This window comes from Trachypithecus francoisi, unplaced genomic scaffold, assembly GCF_009764315.1.
Source record: "Trachypithecus francoisi isolate TF-2019V2 unplaced genomic scaffold, Tfra_2.0 Lachesis_group3, whole genome shotgun sequence".
Taxonomy (NCBI): Eukaryota; Metazoa; Chordata; class Mammalia; order Primates; family Cercopithecidae; genus Trachypithecus; species Trachypithecus francoisi.
The window spans coordinates 81,095,504-81,116,672 of NW_022681468.1; the positions used below are offsets into that span (position 1 = coordinate 81,095,504).

Here is a 21,169-nt window from a genome sequence, read left to right on the forward strand (position 1 = left end):
AAGAATGCAGAATCACAATGCTCAAATCACTGTATGGGGGGTTCAGCAGGGAGGGGACGCAGATATGTTTTCTTTAGTGCAGGGTGTTTTGAGAAAATTGAATTTATCAAGATTTTTACAATCAGGATATTGTACATCAATATACTCCATTTCTGGAAAAATCAGAAAATCTAGCAACACTAGGTCTAATTCTTGCCCGATAGCAACGGACGCTGAGAGCAGAAAAGCGGCTCTGCCTTCGGAGCTCTCTCCAGTTCGCCTCCTCCCAGTTACAGTGCCTGTCAGTCCCCATTAGCTCTTTGAGTTTGCTACCCTAAGAATAAAGGAAAGAGCGCACAGGATGAAAATCCATCGGCTGGGTCTATTCGTTTTTTCCTGGAGAGAAAAATGTTTCCTGGTTGTCCTTTCGAATACAGTCTCACAGAGAAGCTCACAGAAGCAGCCCTCCTTTCTAGCCCACAAACTTCCCACAAGCTGTGAAAGTCGCACCGGCTCTTGCGCCCAGACCAGTCTCTCCTGGGTCTTTGGCTCTGGGCCCCCGTCCCTACATTGGCCCTTCACTTCCTCCGCCACCTCCGCGCTCCCGAGCCTGCGGCGGGTCCCGGCCCCCAGCTGCTGCTCTTTGCCCCGGGCCAGGGCGCTCGGGCTCGCCCACGGCGGCACTGAGCATGCTCAGAGGCGGCCGCGGGGGCAGGTTTGCTTCGCAGGCGCTCGCACTCGGCGGCGGGCGGGCGCGCGGCTGCAGCTGGATCTCCAGCGCCCGGAGTTGGAGTTGCCGGGAGTTTCCCCCCCACCCCTCCCTTTTCGCGCGCGGCAGCAGGAGCCGGCGCGGGAGCCGCGAGCTGCGGCTAACCAGCACCCGGGCAGGCTAAGCCTTGTCCGGAGCCCGGAGCCCCGCGCAGGGCAGCCCCCCGGGGAGGAGCCTCGTGCGCTGGGACGCGTGCCGCGTACTGGCACGGCTGGGGCGCGAGCCACGCTGCACGGTAGGACCGGGGCGAGGGGAACCGCGCGGTCAGGGCGGAGGCCAAGCGAGGGAGATGCGGTTGCAGCCGCCAGGGCTGTAGGGGCGCCTGGCGCTCCGTCCGAGGCGGGTGACTGTGAGGCCGGGGGAGTAGACAGGCGCCCAGAGATTCTTCCAAGTTGGCGGGTGGCGGGAGAGGGGGCCGAGCGACCCGGCGCAGCTGCTTTGTGCGCTCAGAGAGGGACTCGTGTTCCTGGTTCTCTCCAACCCTGGGACCCGTTGTGCGGGCAGTATTGGGCAAGCCACGGAACGGAGTGATTTCCTCCGAGAAAGTTGAGGATGGAGCCTTTCTTTCCGCACTGTCCCCGCGATGGGATGGGCCCCGAGAATGCCGCCCCGAGATTCCCAGTGTGGGGGAACTCGGGGTCGCTGCGCCCCTAGCTTCAGCGCAGAAATCCGCGAATCACTCCAATCTTCGCGAACTCTGGCATTTTCTAGGAAATTCATTACTGCCAAAATTGAGGCGAGCTTTTCTGGCGGGCACGGCACCCTGCCCTCAGGGCGCTGGCACTGGGCGATGCCCCCTTTCCGATCTCAGACTTGGTCAAGGGCGCCAGGTTCCGAATTCGCGCTTGCGGTGCACGTCGGCATCGAGCCTCGCCAACACCGCCGGGCAACGTGGCTGGAGTAGGTGGGTGGCTCGATTTTCCGTCCAGCCTTTCCTCAGGTTTATAACACCCCGCCACCTCACCCACCCCACCCGGTTCATCTTCGCAGAGGACAGGACCTGCAGGTAGAGAATTTGGAAAGACATATTGTTCCGTAGGAGAAAGTCCCCGGTGTGTATCTGCCTTTGATTCTGGCCCGAGGATTTCATAACGAACCCTCTCCCCTTCCTATTACCCTGCCCTAGGGACTGGGTGGGAGAGAATAGGGTCAGTAGGTCCGCAGGGACTTCCACCTCATTCCACCCTCTCCTAAGACTGCAGTCCGGGCGACCCCAGGACCCTGGAACTGGCATTGTGCGGATTGTAAGGGTGTGGAGGATGCCGACGAATTTTTCCTGGCTCCACTTTTTTCACTTCTTGTTTTGAGTTTTGGGGTTTTGCCTGCACACTAGTCAGAGCAGCGCTGTCATAACCCTGGGGGTGGAGGAGCTTCAACCGAGGCTGTGAGCCGCGGTTCGCCCCGGAGGCTGCTAGTGGGAATCGGTCCAGAAATGATTATGCAGGCTAGAAATATGCCTCTCTTTCTTCTTTTTTGGCTGAACACCTTGGCTGTTGGGTTTGTGTGTTGAGTTCTTAAAGGGACACCCTCACACTGCTCAAGTGCCAGGATTTAGGGGCTCACCATTTCTGCTGCCTGTTTTTCTGTTTGCTTTTTCCTTGAGTGTAGTCTGCTTTGGGGCAGATTTGTAGACGTGCGAATCACATAGTGTGGATACACTACACCGTTCTAGATTCAGACAGACCTGAGGTCAAGTTTCAGCTTGACAGCTGATGACAGTGCTGATGGACAAATGATTAGCCACTCTGAACTTCAGTTTTCTCTTCTGTCAAATGGAGATAATGGTGGCCTTACCTCCCTCCATTGCAGGGTTGTTGTAAACTCAGATGAGATAATGGAAATGAAAAGTGCTAAGAAAACTTTAAAGCACCATTCCTGTCTTAGATATTGTCTCTGTGCTCTTTACTCAGTTGTTTTGAATGAGCTAATTCTTAATTATAATAAGACATCTAAGTCTTCTCTTTATCCACTCCTCTCCAAGTGGTTTAGTTGCTTGGGCCTTTGGAAACATCTGTTTACCCTTTTTCTTTCTCTATCCTCAAATCCATCTCTTTTGAATTTAAGATTTGGAGCTCCAGGCCTCATATTTGTCTGAGAAAGGCACCATGATGTAGATTAGGAGATGACTGGGGTGGCATTATCAACATTCACGGTCCTGGGCCCCAGAATTGGCACGGTTAGAAAGAAAGGCCTTAGTTTGAAACTGAAGGCTGATGAAGAAGTCAGCAGATCCTGGGATGGAGCTCTGACTTGACTTCAAATAGTGACCTTGAACTAAGGACTTAACTCCTAATCTGTGAAATCAGTCTATGAAGATTAAAAGCCAATATCAATTGAAGGCAAGAACAGGTGAGATTATCACTCAGTTAAATAGGATTCACACAGGCTCCTGAGCCACCGCAGGTGCAGCATCTTCCCTAATCTTAGGGCAATCGTTCTCACACTTGAAGGTAATCATCTGGAGGGCTTGTTAAACCACAGGTTGTTGGGCTATACTGCCAGAGTCTCTGATTCTCTAGGTCTAGGGTGGAGGCCCAAGAATTTGCATTTCTGTCTAGTTCTGGATGATGCTAATGCTGCTACAGACCATGCCTATAGAATCACTAACTTATGGGGTGGGAGATAGTAAGAGAGATGAAGTTCGTTGTGAAATGCCATTATTTTACTAGCTCATATACAGAGACAAGGTTTCTTTGGGGGTATGTTGGGAAGTCTCCTTAGGCATTTTATATTCCAATGCCTGTGCTACTTACCATGATCTAGGTTTAATAATTCTGATTGCTCTTTAAATGGATGAATTTTACAAAGAGGTAGGATTCCCCCTTCCTTTCATACTGTAAAATATGTAGTCTCAGGTTTTAGATCACCCTTGGGTAATGCCAGATTAGTGACCTTTATAATTTATAAAATCCAAAAACTACCCTATTTCCTTTTTTGGATAAACCTCAGACATTTGTGGAAAGAAGGTTATGTACAGTTCTGACAGCTTGAACCTTAAGGTTGGAGGACAGAATAGATCACCTAGGGAACAAGTTTAAGAAGAATTTGCAGTGGTGTCTTTTCTGAATTGAGGGAGCATGAAGTACACCCCACAACAAATGTCCCATGGTGGTTAGACCTGGCAAAGGCCTTTCATTCCTTCTGGAGAATGGTGGTGGCACTGGCAGTGGCTGAGACCCTCTCTCGGTCTCTCAGAGGGTAGAAGGCTGGCTTTCAGGGGCAGCTGATCAGTATTAGTGTGGTGTCCTATGTAACCTAGCTTGTAATCAAGCACTATTGGGACTTAACCCAATCTTAAGCTCTTTTCCTATTCCCCCACGCCATAGTCCTGTGTTGAGAGCTCACCATGACTTCCTATGACCTAGACTGTGGCCTTGAATTTTGACTGCTTTGCATCAGAGAGGCTGTGGGAACCTGCTTGAGTCAGGAGGGTTCCTGCAATAACATCCTAAGGAAGAAATAAAGTTTACGTAATGTAGCGCCCAAATGAACTAGGTATAAGAGGAGGTCGGTCAGCGCTTTAACTAGTTCTTGTGTTGCTATGCCAAATGGGATCCCAGCTCACTGTCATGCTTTATCTCACCTGTCCATTTGCGCTTTGTTTTAGTTTTAAAATGATTAGCACTAGAGAAACCTATCAGTAAATCAGAAACCTTTAAAAAACTCAAGTGTACACTTAGTGTTTTAGTAGATAAAACTTCAAGGCCCAAACCTGTCTTCCTGACAGCAGTCAGCACTTGGTAAAGGAACAGCCTTCTGGTTGTCATTCTTAAGATTCATTAGCTAATTTAAATGGTTTTTCCCACTTAGTAGGGAACATTTCTGTTTTAAAATTCCTTCCCATAACCTGATGTTTATATTTTGGGTGTTACCCCTGCTTTTTGCTGCTGGGATTTTTTCCAGTGTGTGGGCAGCCTCTTATCACTATTGTTCACTTTTCTCAGTACATGATATCTTTGCTCCCTTTAATAAGTCTGTTGTGAGACAGTCATTATGGCACTTTATTTCTTTTTGGTCATTAGGACTGTTATTACTGAGTCACAGAGAGTCAGGGCCCATTCCTAGAACATTATTCTCAATGTTCCTAGAGGGTGCTTTTAAACTAAAACACTAACTATACTGCACTAGCTCATTTCTAAGATACATTCTTTTTCTGATTTCAGAAGTCCAGATGGATCTTAAAAATTAAGAACACATTTAGGCCAGGCACAGTGGCTCACGCCTGTAATCCCAGCACTTTGGGAGGCCAAGGCAGGTGGATCATCTGAGGTCAGGAGTTCAAGAGCCTGACCAACATGGTGAAACCCCATCTCTACTAAAAATACAAAAACAAAGTAGCTGGATGTGGTGGCGGGCACCTGTAATCCCAGCTACTTGGGAGGCTGAGGCAAGAGAATTGCTTGAATCTGGGAGACGGAGGTTGCATTTAGCCGAGATTGCACTATTGTACTCCAGCCTGGGCAACAAGAGGGAATCTCCTTCTCAAAAAAAAAAAAAAAAAAAGTATAAACTCATTTAATGTACAGTTTTTTTCTCTTCTTTTGTAACCTGGTATGTTAGTGTAGTGCCTATTAATTGATGGCATCCTCAAACAAAGCAAATTTAGTTCCTTATTCTGATAGAAAATATGGTTTCTACTCAATGCTGTCCAGCTGATAGAATTGCTGAGCAGTTAGCTCAGCAGTTCCGAGAATATGTTGGTAAAATGCTGTTGGGGTGGGTGTTAATTGGTGTACTCTTATAAAGGGCAAATCCATTTGGGAAGCACTGCCTATTATTTTTTTCCTCTTGTAGAGATTCTCAACATGGGCATCATTATATCAAAGACTATGAGCAGTACTATAGTTAACTATATCAACAACAAAAACTTGGTTACATTTATTCAAGTCAGCGTTTCCCAGAATACAGAATGTTTCTGAGGTTATATATGTATCTTTCAGGACTCCATTACTGAATTATCACAAACCACAATTTTGATATGTGGTTTAAAATTGACATTCATTCATTAAGTATGACAATTAATTAATGAACTCTGTAAGTGGTTACTTATTTTTTATTTCAGAGTAGAGAAGAACATTTTAAGCTATGGTCACTAAGAAAGTCTCCACCAAGGGGCTGGACTGCGATAATATAAATAGTGGGTAGCACTCTTCTAGGGATAAGGGACATTTTAGGTTGGAGGGATAATGAAGCAGGAATAAAGACTTGCATTTGTGCCTGCATATAAATAATTTTCAGAGCATACAAGAAAATGGATTGTGCTCAGCACAGTGTGAGATTTACTGAATCCGCGGTGGTGGTCAAAGAACCTACTAAGGCCAGGCTTGGTGGCTCATGCCTGTAATGCCAGCAGGTCAAGGCTGCAGTGAGCCCTGATCATGCCACTGCACTCCAGCCTGGGCAACAGAGTAATATCCTGTCCCCAACAAAACAAAACAAAAAGTTTTTTGATTCTGTAAATTCATTGAAATAGCAGACAAGTTATACAGAGGACTGGACAGCTAGTTGCAGGAGTGGATACTCAACACTCAGGATGAAAGCAGGCAGGGGTGCCTGGAACTGAAGTGGGACATGGAAGTGTTCCTGTGCCATTAGTCATTAGGGGGATGCAAATCAAAACCACAGTGAGATACCACTTCACACCCACCAGGATGGCCAGGTGGAGAATGTGGAGAAATTGGAACCCTCCTACATTAGATTACTAGTGAATATGTAAAACGGAACAGCCACTTGGGAAAAGGGGTTGGCAGTTCCTCAAAATGTTAAACATTGGCCACCTAATGATCAGTTCCCCTGCAAGATAGATACACAAGAGAACTGAAAACATGTTCATGAAAATATGAATATTCATAGCAGCCTTATTCTGTTTTTTTTTTGTTGTTGTTGTTGTTTTTTTTTTTTTTTTTTTTTTTGAGACAGAGTCTCGTTCTATCTCCCAGGCTGGAGTGCAGTGGCATAATTTCTCCTCACTGCAGGCTCGACCTCCCAGGCTCAAACGATCCTCCCACCTTGGCTTCTCTAGTCGCTGGGACTACAGGCATATGCCACCACCTCCGGTTAATTTTCTTATTTTTTGTAGAGACAGAGTTTTACTATGTTGCCCAGGCTGATCTCGAACTCCTGGGCTCAAGCAATCCACCTGCCTTGACCTCTGGGATTACAGGCATGAGGCACTGCGCCTGGCCGGCAGCCTTATTCTTAATCCATAGGCTGATGAATGGATAAAGAAAATGTGGTACATCCATGCAAGGAAAACTATTCAAACATAGAAAGGAACAAAATGTTGATTCATGCTACAACATTGATGGACCTTGAAAACATGCTATGTGAAAGAAGCCAGATACAGATGACCATATATTGCATGATTCCATTATGAAGTGTACGGAATAGGAAAATCCACAGTGACAGAAGTAAATTAGTGGTTGTCAGGGGTTGGAAAAGGGAGAAATGGGGTGAGACTGTTGATGGGTCTGAGGTTTCTTTTTGGGATGATGAAAATCTTCAGGAATTAGATAGGATGATGATGGCACAATTTTGTGAATACACTGAAAACTACTGAGTTGCACACTTTAAAAGGTGAATTTTATGGTGTGTGAATTATTAAATTTTTAAAAATAGGAAGAAGGTGGTTGGATCCAAAGGAGAGTTTAAAAAAAAAAAAAAAAAAAAAGTGGTAAGACAACTCCAGAAATAGGGTTTCAGTTTCAGGTTAAATTTTCTGCTATTGGGAAAAAATACCTGGATTATTCCTTTTTCCTTGTTTGTCTTTGGCTTTCTAGAATGCTCTTGTTACTCTCTCATTCGAAAGTTTACTACCTGAATTAAAAGGGTTTTGTTCCAAGTTGCTCCTGAGTCAGTGGGATCGTTTGCATGGCAAGTGCCTTGCCATCTTCATATCTGAGTGTGTTTCTGGATTTTCCTCCAGAGACAAATTCCATATTCAGGCTTCCTTGTTGTGATCCACCAGAGGGCATGCTGACTCTGCAGTTTCAGTTTAGCTTCCCCCTGGAGATCTGACTGTGATAGACATTTTAGTGTCATCATCTAATTTGTTTGTAGAACTCTGTCAAGACTACCTTCTCCCTCTTTTAAAAAAAATCTCTGTGTTCAAAGAGGGTTCATGTGGTGCTCAGCATTACATGAACATCAACGTATTTGGGTCTAAGAGGCGTTGTACTAAATGAGGTTTAACACCACTGGAGCTGGCACAGTTGCCCCTGGGGTAGACATTCTTCTCTCTTTATCAGTGTGGTGCCACAGTGCCTCTTGAGAGTTTGTTAGAATGCTGATTCTGATTCAGTAGGTCTGGGACGGGGCCTGAGATTCTGCACTTGTAACAAGCTCTCACTGATGCAGATGCTGCTGTTGAGTGGATCATACTTTGAGTAGAAGCTGATACAGTGTAGAGAAGATGGCTTCAGAATGGGACAGGGCTGAGTGAGAAGCATAGCTCCACTATTAACGTGTGTGGGACCTTGGGCAAGTTAATTAACATCTGCACCACAGTTTCTTATCTGTATGATCAGAGTAAGACTGAGCAGGTAAAACTGTGCCTAGCATCATGTGCCTGAAATGTTCAATGTTCTCGACCTTCTCCTGCCCACAAAGGTTAAGAACTCTATGGTGAGGAGTAAGGAACAAAATACATGACTGTGATTCTCCCACCTGGAGCCTGTGCCCCTTGCCCCCACCAGCCTCTGCTTCCTCTGTTGCTTTTGGGACTGGCACTAATCCCTTGCTGGCTTGCCTTCTTATGGGATTGGCATGAGGACATTATGAGCTGTACGATGAAGCACCTCTGGAAAGTATATGCTGTTACTCTACAGTGCTGACTTGGGAAATTACATCCTCATAGTTTACCCAAGGTGAGTTGGTGGCTTGTTACATTTGTTCTGTTTCTGTTTCCTTTATCATCATTTGAAGTAGAAGGAAACAGGAGATTGTGTTTACATTTCAACTAAGTTGATGGATCCTCTTAACTTTCTTCTGGGAAACAATACATACAAATAGGTTTTAAGAATTAAACTAACAAAGCCACAAGTGCTATAAATCAAACTAGTTTCCAGTCTTCACAGCCTGATGTTTGCTGGTTTCCTAAGGGTAGTAATTGTACCCTTTGAGACCCTGTTCCACCTCTTGTTTGATGCTTTCATGGCTTGTCAGGTTTGAGTCTTTAAGGCCTGATGACTTTGAAGAAAATGAGATTGTTTACTTTTTTACAAAGCCAGGGCAGAGCATTTGAACTGATGTTGCATCGACATCAGGTAATCAAAGATAAGATATTTGGGTTGAAGCCTAATACACTAGGCTTCACTGGGACTCACTGGCCTTCCAGATGGTAGAGGTGGCCATATCATTTGGAAGTGAGAATTATCTGATTCGTCTGGCAGGTGAATATGTGTGCTGCAGGCTAGCCACCTTCCATAACCGCTATCTGGTAACTAAGCTTGGTCAGATAGGTCATGTATCAGCGAGCTGTTTTTTGTTTGTAGACTGCCTAGAAATATGTTGACTTGTACAATCTAAGCTGAAAGCAAGTAGTAACTAGTGGTTGAGAAGTTAATATTATTCTTGAAAAATTTAATCTACCCTGTCATTAAATAGCAATAAGGAAGCAGTCGTGCTGCTGAGAAGGAGCTGGGAATATGAAGCTGGGTGTTCCTGAAGCAAGTCGTTTTAAGATTAAATACTTATGCACTATAACAGTACGTATCTTTTATTTTTATTTTTATTATTTGAGATGGAGTTTTGCTCTTGTTGCCCAGGCTGGAGTGGAGTGGCATAATCCCAGGCTCACTCCGCCTCCTGAGTTCGAGAGATTCTTCTGCCTCAGACTCCTGAGTAGCTGGGATTGCAAGTGTCCACCACCACTGCCTAGCTGATTTTTTGTATTTTTAGTAGAGACCGGATTTCACCATGTTGGCTAGGCTGGCCTGGAACTCCTGACCTCAGGTGATCCACCCACCTTGGCCTCCCAGAGTGCTGGGATTACAGGTATGAACCACAGCCCTTGGCCTTTTTTCTTTTCTTTCTTTTCTTTCTTTCTTTCTTTTTTTTTTTTTTTTTTTTGAGATGAATCTCGCTCTGTCCCCCAGGCTGGAGAGCAGTGGCGCAATCTCGGCTCACTGCAACCTCCGCTCCCGGGATCAAGCCATTCTCCTGCCTTAGCCTCCTGAGTAGCTGGAACTACAGGTGCATGCAACCACGCCTGGCTAATTTTTGTATTTTTAGTAGAGATGGGGTTTCACCGTGTTGGCCAGGCTGGTCTCGAACTCTTGACCTGAAGTGATCCACCCACCTCGGCCTCCCAAAGTCCCGGGATTACAGGCATGAGCCACTGTGCCTGGCCCCCTTTTTTCATTTTAAACTGTTTACCTCGAATATAGGAAGTTGGCACTTATATAAGGACCTCAAAGCTAATAAAGTAGACATTTTTCCCAATTTCGCTACTAAGAAATGAGACTTCAGATCCTTTTATGACATTGCCAACCACATACTTGCTGGTCTATCTAATAGCTGATTTTAAAAGTGGAACAGGAATCTTGAACTCAGACATCGTCTTTAGGGACAGCCTTTGCTCTCAATCCTCACTAGATTGTGAACTCTTTCAAAAACAAGGATCTTCATTTTTGTATCCCAGAGGATACAAACTATGCATGTTTGTCATATGGTAGAGAATCAATAAACATATGTTGAGCTGCTTTTCTTCTGTGATTCCCCTTCACTATCTAGTCTATTATTTTTTGTTCCTTTATCAGGGAGAAACCAACTCCATGACTTAAAAATAATATATTTTTATTTAACACTACCTATACATTATCATATGCTAACATAATACACAATTCTAAGCACTTTACAAATGTCAATTCCTTTAATCCTACAACACACTCTCAAAGGTAGGTACTGTTACTTATCCCTATTTTACACTTGAAAAGACTAAAATGGAGAAAGGTGAAGTGACTTCTGTCTGAGGTCCTGCAGTACTATGTAGCAGCCTCAGTAGACTTTAGCTCTCAAATATTACCCTCTTCCCCTGAGTTGCAGAGAAATGAGATCAGACATGCCTTTCCATCTTCAATTCTAACCACCTCCCTTGTCCTCTGTCTCCTTTCTGACCACCCCCAAGTTCCAGAAGAATGTAACTTGAGTTTGGAAAATAAAGCTACAGGTGTAAGACATGGCTCATTCATGTGGCCCCAGGCTGGGAGTGAGGCCATTCACACAGAAGCCATTTAGGATGAACTCTATGAGCTTTGCAAGGCTGTGACTTCTAGCCCTAGGCCTCTGAGTTTGTCAGGTCACCATATGCCCCAGGTCAGTGCCTGTAAACCTTTATGTACATGTGATCACCTGGGTATCCCGTTAAGATGCAGATTCTGATTCACTGGGTCTGGGGTGGGTCCTGGGATTCTGCATTTCTGACAGCATTCCAAGAAATGAAGAGGTCTAATCCTTGGACCAAGGCTGTAGAGGAGCCGAGTCTATATGGGTCCAACCCTAGTATTCCAAGCACCTTCTTGCTTGAATAAGGTCTAATTCCTAACCTGGTACCCAGAGAAAGGCATAAGATATCCAGAGAGATATGCACCAAGAGACTGCAATTTATACAAAGACAGAAAGCAGCAGAAGACAGAATGAGAGAGAAACTGAGTAAAAGAAACGTATGCCTCCAAAATGAAGAGTGTGCCTCATTTCCACATGTGAGCTGAAAAGCTCTCCACTTTGGGTGTAAAAGCTTGCTATAGAGCAGCCCTGGTAATAGAACTACAAGAAGTATAATAACTTTCTGTTTGAGTTGAAATGAAAATCCATAAAGAATCTATGCTACTAACCCCCTAATTTATACCAAAGAATACTTAATACAAAAGAATACCTAATACAGAAGAATACTTTTGTATTCTTTTACGTTGTATTTTGTATTTTATGTTGGACTTCTTTTAAAAACTTTTGTATTTATTTTTAATTGAAAAATAATTGTATATGTTTATTGTTGTACAACATGATATTTTGATATATGTATTTGTTGTAGAATGTCTAAATCAAGCTAGTTAACATATGTATTACCTCCCATACTTATCATTTATTTGTGGTGAGAACATTTAAAATCTACTCTGTTAGCAATTTTTAAGTATACAATACGCTATTGTCAACTATAATCATGGTGTTGTACAGTAGGTCTAAATGTATTCACTTCTCCTGTCTAACTGAAAATTCGTATCTTTTGACCAACATCTCCCTGGTCCCTCCATCTCCTCCCCTGGTAACTATCATAATTATTATTATTATTATTTTTAAACTTTTAGGTTTGAGGGTACACCTATAGGTTTCTTATATAGATAAACACAAGTCATGGAACTATGTTGTACAGATTATTTTGTTGTCCAGATGCTAAGCCTAGTGCCCAATAGTTATTTTTTCTGCTCTTCCTCCTCCTACCTTCTGCCCTCAAGTTGGCCCAATGTCTGTTGTTCCTTCTTTGTAACAACCATTCTAATCTCTGCTTCTAAGGGTTCCTATGTCTGACTTCTTTCCCTTGATTTTGTGAGATTCATCCACATTGTGTATGCAGCAGTAGTTTATTTATTTTCATTCTTGGATAGTATTCCTTTGTGTGAACATAAATTGCTGATGGCAGATGTTTGAATTGTTTCCAGTTTTTTAGTATTATGAATAATGTTCTTGTGAACATTTGTGTGTATTTTGATGAACATGGGTTTGCTTTTCTGATTGTGGGTGTGTGTCTACAACAGCTGATTTCTAAGATGTGAATATGTTCAGCTTTAGTGAGTACAGACAGTTCTCCGGTGTGGCTCTTCACACTCCTATCAGGTATGAATAAGAGTTCCATCGTTCCACATTCTTGCCAACACTTAGTTTGATAAGTCATTTTCATTTTAGCCATTCTGATGTTTGTATGGGGGTCTATCATTATGATTTTAGCTTATCTTTCTCTTATCACCGTTTGAAGTTTCGTATCTTTCTGTGCCTCTCGTTTATGTTTCAGCTGTGTATGTGAGTGTGCGTGTGTGTACTGGTATTTTTAAAAACACAATGAAAGTTCCACAGAATATTTGTAAAAAGTCTTGAAATCTATAGTCATGGGGGTTTACCGGTCACTGATATCTGATTTTATCCTCAAATGTTTCTGGGGAAGGAGGACATGAAGTGGTATATAGAAGTATAAAACCCTTTAGCAAGGAAACTTGCTGAAGAGTTGGAGCCAGAGTAGATGGCCCAGGGCAATTGTAAAGTTAGAGACCACTTGAAAACTTAAAACCATTTAATCTCCAGATGAGTTTGCCTTTCGTAGAAGTCCCTCTGGAAGATAGTAAACCACCTTAAAAAGTATTGCTGAAAACATTTTTCGAAATTGCTCTAAGCATATATACTTTTGAATACTTTAGGTGCTTTTAAAATGTCCTTTGAGCACGTACAGTGATTTTGGGAAGTAGCAAGACTTCTCAGAGTCCAGTCCCACTGGAAGGAAGGACTGATGACATGGGTGACAAACAAACGAAAAACCCTAAGCGTTATTTATAAGACTTTCCTGTAAAGGAGTGCAACTTCCTTTCTTGAGTGAAGACTGAAGATATTAGCAGGCAGGAAGAAGGTGCTACATTAAAAGAATGATGTCTTTTAATCTGTTTTGAGTATTCTTATTATACAGATGAAAAGTCAGGTTTAGAGAGCAAAAGAGAACATGATTTAAAAGTCAAACCTTACTGTCTTGCCTTTTCCTTTCCCTACTCTGCCTTTCCTCTGACAAGTGTTGGAGGAATTAACACAACTCGGTTGCATCCAGAAAAATATGTGCTGATAGTGAAGTTCTGGTTTCCACTCCTGTCCTATTTCAGAGTCCCAGGAGCTCTCCAGGCCTCTGTCAAATGGGATTCTGTGGAGACAGGAGTCCTAGGTGGCCTGTGTCAGGTGTCAGGACACTCCTGTTTCCCAAACCTGGTTCCTGCGGTCCTGCTGTTTTTGGGAACTCTTCAGGGCCTTTCAGGGTCCTGCCACATTCTGCCAGGACTGTCTTACCTGTAGGCCTTGCTGTGTCTGCTCCTTTTTCTTCCTGACTAGCAAATAGCTACCCAGAAAATCCTTTCAAGACATGCTGATGAATAATGTCACTGTTGGAAATTATATTCCTTGTAAAAAACACGTCTTTTTCTGGGTGGATACTTACATAAAATCTGACCAGTAGAAGAAGAGTATAGCTGATTCCTTTTTTTTTTTTTTTTTTGAAATGGAGTCTTGCTCTGTCGCCCAGGCTGGAGTGCTGTTGTGTGATCTTGGCTCACTGCAAGCTCCACCTCCTGGGTTCACGCCATTCTCCTGCCTCAGCCTCCTGAGTAGCTGGGACTACAGGTGCCTGCTACAACACCCAGCTGATTTTTTTTTGTATTTTTTAGTAGAGATGGGGTTTCACCGTTTTAGCCAGGATGGTCTTGATCTCCTGACCTCACGATCTGCCCGCCTCGGCCTCTCAAAGTGTTGGGATTACAGGCGTGAGCCACCGTGCCCGACCAGCTGATTTCTTTAATGTTCGTTTATTCCTGAACTTAAAGAAAGTCTCCTATTAGTTTTCCCCAAGCCCCAGTGGGTTAATGTTCTTTGGTGTGCAGTAAAGACTTTCAGAAATTTTTTCTGAAAAGAATGCCCTGGGCAGGTAGCTTTCAGATGGACAGTGGGGCATTTGGCCTCCCCAAGGGCCCAGAAGAAAGACACATGTGCTTGACCATCCCAGAAACCTGTTCTCAGCCTTTCTGGATCATGGACCCCACCATACTAGCCCTCTTCCACTGACACTGGAAATGTTGTCTACAAGCTGAGGATGTAGAAAGCTGCAATCCACAACCTGTGTGTGTGTGTGTGTGTGTATGTATGTGTGTGTGTGTGTGTGTGTGTATATATATATATATATATATATATTTTTTTTTTTTTTTTTTTTTTTTTTTTTTGAGACGGAGTCTTGCTCTGCCGCCCAGGCTGGAGTGCAGTGGCCGGCTCTCAGCTCACTGCAAGCTCCGCCTCCCGGGTTCACGCCATTCTCCTGTCTCAGCCTCCCGAGTAGCTGGGACTACAGGCGCCCGCCTCGTCGCCCGGCTAGTTTTTTGTATTTTTTAGTAGAGACGGGGTTTCACCGTATTAGCCAGGATGGTCTCGATCTCCTGACCTCGTGATCCGCCCATCTCGGCCTCCCAAAGTGCTGGGATTACAGGCTTGAGCCACCGCGCCCGGCCTTATTTTTTTTTTTTTTTTGAGACGCAGTCTCGCTTTGTCACCCAGGCTGGAGTGCAGTGGTGCAATCTCGGCTCACTGTAACCTCCACCTCCTGGGTTCAGCCTCCTGAGCAGCTGGAATTATAGGCACACACCACCATGCCCAGCTACTTTTTGTATTTTTGTATTTTCAGTAGAGATGGGGTTTCACCATGTTGTCTGGGTTAGTCTCGAACTCCTGACCTCAGGTGATCTGCCCACCTCAGCCTCACAAAGTGCTGGGGAGGCTGAGGTGGCTGTTTTTCTGGCTCAAAGTAGTAGCAGAAAAACCTCTGTGTTTCTCCTGAGACTACATAGTAGAATGCTTTCTCATTTGGTAGTTTCTTTATTTTTAACACCTATAATCCTGCATAGTCTAGGTTTTTACTGCAGAGTACTTGGTCATGGGTAACCAGATAGCTTAATTTCCTATACGGATTATAATTTTATTTTGTTCATTTTCATATAGTTTTCCCTGGATAAAATGAGGTAGCTGAGAAAAAAAAATTCTGAGGACATTTTAATGAAAACTTCCTCTGGTAAGATATTCATTTTTATGCCACATTTAATTCCTATAAAGAATTCCAGGTGTTACAAAGAAGCAGTTGAACACAGTGGCTGTGAATATCTGGCCATCTAAACTCATTTTCTTATCAGATTATATTGGCCTATACATGTGTGTAGGTTGTTCTTGTCAGATCTGGACTTGGCTGGTGGACATTTGAACTTACTTCCTGCCAAAAGAAAGAAATGTGTAAATGGTGCTTTGTACTTTGAATTTCATGGTGTGCTGAGTAAACACAAAATATACATTGTGACAGGAGGAGTAAAGGACCACCCACATCCTTATTTTTTGAGTGGGTGTAGCTAATGATTAGTTCCTGGATATGTAACTAGGATGTAGGTCAGGTTCCATTGTCATCTGCAGCAGAGGTGCAGTAAACACTGCCTCCCTATAGACGGCTGTGTTCTCTCGCAGGTACAACTGTCTAAAGTTCTTTTTATGAGAACTTTTTTTTTTTTTTTGAGACAGAGTCTCACTCTTGTCACCCAGGCTGAAGTGCAATGGTGTGATCTCGGCTCACTGCAAACTCCGCCTCCCGGATTCAAGTGATTCTCCTGCCTCAGCCTCCCGAGTAGCTGGGATTACAGGTGCACACCCCCAGGCCCAGCTAATTTTTGTATTTGTAGTAGAGATGGGGTTTCACCATGTTGGCCAGGCAGGTCTCAAACTCTTGACTTCAGGTGATCTGCCCGCCTTGGCCTCCCAAAGTGCTGGGATTACAGGTGTGAGCCACCACACCTGGCCAAGAGGTTTTCTAAGAAGTTTTTAATAAGCTTCTTGGTTTAGGAATCAGGAGCTCACTTCAGTGAATACCTGAGGCTTCCTCTATGTGATATTGATTAAAATATTAGTTAAAAGCTGTACATATGTAGTGTGCTGGGCACTATGCTAAGGACATTTTGTGGATTCTTTCAAGTCTCTTAAGTAGGTGCTGTTACTAGCCCCATTTTCAGTCAGAAAGCAAGGCTCAGAGAAGTTGTCCTTTGGTCCCAGGGTCACACATCCCATCCATGTGACTCCCAATTTCAGGCTCTTGACCACCACACTATGCTGTACTGAGGCAGTGCGTGACTAGAGGGTATGGTCAGAACCTGGGGCCATTCTTGAGAAACTGGGTTTCAAAAGAAGATCAGACGTTTATTAATAAGACTCTGCATTTTACATATGCTCAGCTTAGGTGAGGGATGGGGAAATTGCAGCAAATTTTGAGAGGAAACTGGGTTTTGAAGGAGAGAAATGCCATTGACATTTAAAGGAGGGGAAAGATGCTCAGCTTCGTGTAAGGATGATGACCTACATCGTGGCAAGGCTTCCACAGAGGGATATGGTTCTTGTCTGGGGGTGTTAGGGGGCAAGGTTACCTGGAACAACTATTTCAGTAGGTTCAGTTGGTTTTTCTTTCAATAAGTGTTTGGGTATTATTACCGGTACCTCCTTCCCCCGCCAGCAAACATACCGGGCCAGGCTTCTATGCAGCACCCTACTTCTTTCCTTGTCATTTCATGTCCAGGCTTGGAACAGGAGAAAGGACAGACAAAGATATTATAGTTTCTCTCCCCTTCCTCATATAGATGCTGTATCATAGTGCTATTTTGGGGTGAAAAGACCCCAGGAAATTCCTGGTTTAAAATCCTGCAGGGCCATATACCGACATTTTCTCAGGCACCTTTTTCATTTTGTTTTGTATTACACTTAGATCTTTGTCTTTTCATTCAAAGAGTCTACTGTGTGTAACTGATTTTCATGGTGAGCAAAATCAGACAAGGTTTCTGCTTTTATAGAATTTTTTTTAAAGAAGCTAAACTAATTGCATAAAATGTTACATGACAACTGTTTTAAGTGCTCCAGGGAGGTACATGTTTGAGGGAATTTGGCCTAGTCAAATAAATTAGGGCAGTTTCCTAAGGAAATGATGATGAGCTGAGATCTGAAGGATGAGTAGAGTTAAAGAGGGAGGGGGAGGGCTGGGCGCAGTGGCTCACACCTGTAATCCCAACACTTTGGGAGGCCAAGGCAGGCAGATCACGAGGTCAGGAGATCGAGACCATCCTAACATGGTAAAACCCCGTCTCTACAAAAAAAAAAAATACAAAAAAATACAAAAAATTAGCCGGGCGTGGTGGCAGGTGCCTGTAGTCCCAGCTACTTGGGAGGCTGAGGCAGGAGAATGGCATGAACCCGGGAGGCAGAGCTTGCAGTGAGCCAAGATCGCACCACTGCACTACAGCCTGGACGACAGAGCGAGACTCCATCTCAAAAAAAAAAAAAAAAAGGGAAGGAGATGGCATTTTGGAGGTGATGGAATGTGCAAAGGCCCTGAGGTAGAAAAGACCTTGGTGTGAGCAAAGGGCAGAAGGCCCCTATGGCTGGAAGTGGAAGATTATAAGTGTGAGACAGTATTTTCTCAAGAGTCACCAGTGTTCCTAACATGAATTTGAAGTGATTAGGTTGACAAGATTCATGTTTGTTGCAGTAAAGGAAATGGATGAATTGATTGTAGAAGTCCAAGAGAAGATATAGTGGACCAGTTTAGAAGTTTTTCCAGTAGTTTAGGAAGAAATGATGGTAGTCTGACCAGAGTGGTAAAGATGGAGCAAACTGGGTGGAGGTATGGAGAAATAGAAAGAAGTGATGTGACTGGATGTGGTGATGGGTTGGAAGTACAGGGTGAGAAACAGGGAGATGCCAGAATTGGCTCTTCAGTCTCTAGCTTGCATGACTGTGAGATGGTTGTGTCATTGCATGGACAGTCATGCCTCCCCAGGTAGACTATAGTCAAGGTCTTTTTCCAACTGAAGTTTGAATCCTCACAGTATTACTTGTAATAGCCACTCACTACCTTTTGTTTGATAGATTAGACTAGGAGGAGTTTCTTTAGAAAAGTGGTATGTGTGCTTAATGGGAAACAGCAGTCAGTGTACCAGTGAGTGTGGCTGGGGCAAGAGAAAAGATCCTTAGTTGTAATAGAACCTCTAATGCATGTCATCATATAGAGATATGCCTTCAATTTTCAGGAAGCACTCACAAGTTATTTTGAACTTCTCAGCACTTAGAAATGTGTCTTTTTCCCTTTATGCTACACTCAACACTTCTGATCCTCCTTTTATCCATCTGTATGATGAGCCTAGTAACACTCAGCTTCTGGGGTGTCTGTTAGGGTTATGTATTTAATAACTTTGTGAAATGTGAAGGATTTTACATTAATCGAGGGACTCAGTGAATCTGTGCTTATGTTCTCCTGTCGTCCTCCCCACCACGAGTGGGAGCTGCTGCTCAGAGGGCACAGGCCCTGTAGTGACAGTTGGCTCTTGGTAGGTGAGCCTTCCCCCAGGGTGAGTGCTCGTGCTTAGGTCAATGTCTGTGTTTCTTTTTTCCTACTCGATCCTTCCATAAAGTGACTGAGTCAGTGGATGAGTTTTTGGTTGATGTGACTGAGGACTGGGGGAGAGACGAGTGAAAGATAGGTTAGGTCTAGTTTCTTTTTTAGTTGAGATTGTTTTACATTTCAGGTCTTGGGGTGCTCAAGGCAAGTCACAACCCCAGGGCTGAGTGTGGGCTGAGGACAAATTATGTCTTAATCTTGATCCTCTGCCTTGAGCAATGTCAGATGATGGAACTCACCACCAACCTTAAAACCAGAGAGAAGCTAGTTCCAGTGTGGTGATTGTCCTGGGGATCAGTACAATCTGATCTGATGCAGTGCTTTCTCTCTGCAGAATAGAATGCCTTCGCGGTGTTGGAGACTATGCGCAAAGTGGCTGGTCAGTCATTTTTCCTCCTGTGTGCCTCTGTTGTCTTTATTAAAGTTTTATATTTCACGCCTTTTTATTTTTTTCCATCTCTGTCACTTCAAACATTCTATCTTCCTGTCTGTATTTCTTTCTGTATTTACCACCATATTTCTTTTTCTTTTTTTTTGAGATGGAGTCTCGCTCTGTTGCCAGGCTGGGGTGCAGTGGCGCGATCTCAGCTCACTGCAAGCTCTGCCTCCTGGGTTCACGCCTTTCTCCTGCCTCAGCCTCCCTAGTAGCTGGAACTACAGGCACCCGCCACCACGCCCAGCTAATTCTTTTGTATTTTAGTAGAGATGGGGCTTCACCGTGTTAGCCAGAATGGTCTCGATCTCTTGACCTCATAATCCGCCCGCTTCAGGCTCCCAAAGTGCTGGGATTACAGGCATAAGCCACCGTGTCGGCCTACCGTATTTCTTCTGTATTTTCCACTCTCCACCTTCTCTTGAAATTCAGTGATACTATTGTCCATTTCATCCTTTAGTCAGAAGCAGAGCATTTCTTAGGCTGTTCATTGGCGTCCAAGAGTGATCTCGGAATATTTCTGCTCTGCTGTGCTGGTCTGTTGTCCTAAGCATGCTGTTGATAAACATGTTACTGTCTTAAAATAAGTAGAGATGATGGGCAATAATAGCATGTGCCAAATTATCTTCATTTGTCCTGTGCATTAGGATATATAAAACTGAGCAAAAAAAAAAAAAATTGCTTGGGAGATACATACAGCCATTCTTCAAAAATATTTCTTACCACTCATTTTGTAAGTTTGCATTTGCATAACAGTAAAAGTTTACGCTCATGCTAAGATGATTAAAGCCAATTTATTCTCTATCTTTATTTTCTTTGATTTTTAAAAAGCTTTTGTTTTTTAGTTGAAACAGAGGAGTCATCTGTTTCTAGAAATAATCTATTCTATGTATATCACAATATCAATTGTTTTTGAGCAGGAAAAGGCTTTGGATATCTTTGTCATCTCTTCCTCCTATACTCTCATCTTTCTGCCTGCCTCTGTTTTGCAGGTGAGAAAGCTGAGGCAGTACAGTTATACCATAAATCCGTAGTAAACTCAGGATTCTTAATTCCAATCTCTTGATTCTTCAGCTCATTGTGATTTTCTAGAACTTAAAATATTTCTAATATATTTCATATTAAAGCCTATTTTTCTCTACAAAAGGGTTAAGGTCATTCTCTCTTAGAAGTTGTTTTCTTGCTTTTTCTTAACCAAAGCTTTAATTGATTCAGTACAAGGGTATAACCAAGTGATGGCTTTGTCTTGTTCTAAAAATCAATGTAAAGATTTATAGGTCTGTAAATATTTACAGAATTTGGCAATATTGTATGTATGAATAAATAATTCTGATGTGTACCAATATTTTATGTCTGGTGTGGTCTGGACAAATTTCCACTAGCAAGAGATGGAATTTGTGTTAAAACATACTGTCTTTTCTTAAGTTGGTTTTTATGAGAGGTGAATTCTGGAATTTGTGAATTTTTTTTTCTTTTCAATCTGAGTTTGTAAAGGAAATTAGGATGTGTCTAATTGGTTATTAAATAGAGTGTTAGGAAATTTCCATAACAGTTAATTTAAATCTACCTTAATTAAAAATAACATGTTATATAGCAATGGGTAGGAATTTATGACTCTCATGAAGCCAGGCCATAGCAATTTCAGAAAGCATGAGGATTACAGTGTTAAAGGCCGAGGAGGAGCAGATAGGAACCCATCAGTGCTGTCAGTCTTTATTGTGCCCTGGTGTTTAGGTGGATATTGAAGATATATGTAACTGGTGATCTGTGAGCTAGCAATTTT

At 43.4% G+C, this 21,169-nt stretch overlaps 1 protein-coding gene across 2 annotated transcripts in view; it reads left to right on the plus strand.

Moving 5' to 3' along the window:
- The first annotated feature begins 704 nt into the window (after positions 1 to 704).
- STXBP6 (syntaxin binding protein 6) overlaps positions 705 to 21,169 on the plus strand; it is a 260,670-nt gene continuing 240,205 nt past the window's right edge. The window contains exon 1 of one of the 2 annotated variants that reach the window (XM_033188373.1): positions 705 to 983. The gene's annotated coding sequence lies outside the window, so the exon portion shown is untranslated. The remainder of the gene's footprint in view (positions 984 to 21,169) is intronic. The other variant, XM_033188374.1, reaches the window with a different exon arrangement.